The sequence below is a fragment of the Equus quagga genome, unplaced genomic scaffold (genome assembly GCF_021613505.1).
Source record: "Equus quagga isolate Etosha38 unplaced genomic scaffold, UCLA_HA_Equagga_1.0 71206_RagTag, whole genome shotgun sequence".
NCBI classification, from domain to species: Eukaryota; Metazoa; Chordata; class Mammalia; order Perissodactyla; family Equidae; genus Equus; species Equus quagga.
In genome coordinates this window covers 1-1,896 of record NW_025802037.1, presented here as the reverse complement: position 1 = coordinate 1,896, position 1,896 = coordinate 1, and the positions used below count along the sequence as shown (strand labels likewise).

At 46.9% G+C, this 1,896-nt stretch overlaps 1 long non-coding RNA gene across 1 annotated transcript in view; it reads left to right on the top strand.

Annotated features, from left to right (window-relative positions):
• The window catches only part of LOC124234111 (uncharacterized), a 2,869-nt gene extending 1,533 nt beyond the window's left edge, over window positions 1–1,336 (top strand). The window contains exon 3 of the long non-coding RNA XR_006887226.1: window positions 1,256–1,336. This is a non-coding gene — a long non-coding RNA (uncharacterized LOC124234111). The remainder of the gene's footprint in view (window positions 1–1,255) is intronic.
• Window positions 1,337–1,896: the final 560 nt, after the last annotated feature.

Genomic DNA, 1,896 nt, shown 5'->3' with positions numbered 1-1,896 from the left:
GAGCATTTCATTGAAACCCAGTGCACAGAAAACAATACCTCCCTTATTACGCACAATAAAATTTAGTATTTTCTTTAATATTTTTCATATAAAACTAGAAGTTCCTATTCCATCCAATTGATTTCAAGTCCCATGCGTTCAGCACTACAGTTTGAGAATTTTAGTATTGATCAATTTTTGTCGTTAAGTAAAAGCCCCAAAGAGAATCTTTATGCTCATTCCCTTAAAGAGAACGTAATAGTAAGTAACAGCTGAAAGTCAGGAAAAGATTGCATGTTTATGCTTCTTATGCCATTCTTTCCACTGGCATAAAAGACTAAAGGAGAATCTTGCCCTATGCAGTGCTTTGTGGGGAATAAAGGGGTGGGGTGGGAGAGAACATAGTCAAACCAGGTGCCTCATGCTTCCCCTTCGGAGTTTTTGGTCTAGATGTTGAGAATACTCCTAGAAATGCCCTAAGGTGCATCCTGTGTGGAATCAACGCTAAAGAATGAAGGAAAATGCATGAGGCCATGGTTACCGTCCCTGCTCTCTTTTTGTTAATTCCATTTTGAGTTTCTCCTTTTTTGGTTCTTTCCTCAGTCTCTTTGGAGAAGAATTTCTCTGTAAACCCTTTTTTCCCGTTGAGCCAAAGTGATGCAACAGTGTCTGTGGTCTGTGGACACCTCCAGATCGGAGCCCTTCCTCTCACCTTCCACAAATTATGGAAAGGGCCTGAGGCCTGGGTTCCAGTTCAAGCGTTGTGCCCCTCCTCCTCAGAGCACTGGGACGTGGAGTTAAAGAGGGTGTGCTTCTCTGCCCAGGGTCCTCTCGTTCCGACAGCAGTCTGTTTCTGAATGTGGGGGGTGGATGCTAAGCACATCCCTCCCTGGGAGGTGTGGGAAAGCCATCACTTTGCTCCAGACTGAGGGGCTTCAGGAGTGAAGTGGCTGCTGAGGAAAGGCTGGTAGGGCTCTGGCTAAGGCTCTGCAGCCACTCTGAGCTGGGATGTCACCAGGCTCCTGGTGGGGTGAGGACAGGGTGTCCCTCGATGCTGCACCACAGCCTGGATGGAAGTGCAGGGAGGTGTTTCTTCTACCTTGTGGCTCTCACTTTCCCCTTCAGCGGCCTGTGCTCCTCCTTCAGCTCCTCCCCTCAACAGGAGCTCAGCGTCCTGCTGGCCTCTGTCGCCACATAGCCATCCCTCCAGGCTCAGCTATCATTGGGACCTGCAAAGACTCACATTTCATTTTTATTTTCTCTTTCTGTCTCTCAGATACCAAGATCTCTGGAACTAAGGAAAGATATTACTGATTTGAAAGAAACCGCATCACAAAAAGTACCATTTTCACTTGATGAAAAAAATCTGAAACAGCAAATCAATTTAAAACCCAAACAGAACAGTGAAGGGATCCTATGCTGAAGATCAACATCACAACCACAAAGCACTCTCCAAGGTTTTTACTGCAAAGCCTGCTTTGATGGGAAAAATGCCAGCCCTTCGGCCTCCAACTGCGCTAAGTCACTGAGGAGACCACCGCCTAGACCCACACACGGTTATGAGAGACCTTAACCCTTGCTGCTCTCAGTTCCCGTCCTGCACATCAGCAGAATCAGGAGCAACTGGCAAAAGACAACATGACAGACCGGGCGTTCTGTGCCACCAGCTGGGCTGTGCGAGGAACAGACAGCACTAACTATGCAGTGCTATGGTGACAACGTTTAGCCTGAATTCAGTCATGAGGTAGTCCTGAGACAAGTGCAGAATCTAGACCACTGCACAAGACAACTGGCCCCACCTCTACAAACAAGGCAACGTCACCACAAGTAAGATAACAAAAAGGAGAAGAGACTTTTGGGCTGCTAAACGACTAAAAAGATTTCTTTAGTCCTTTGGATCCAAAAACCTCTCCTCAC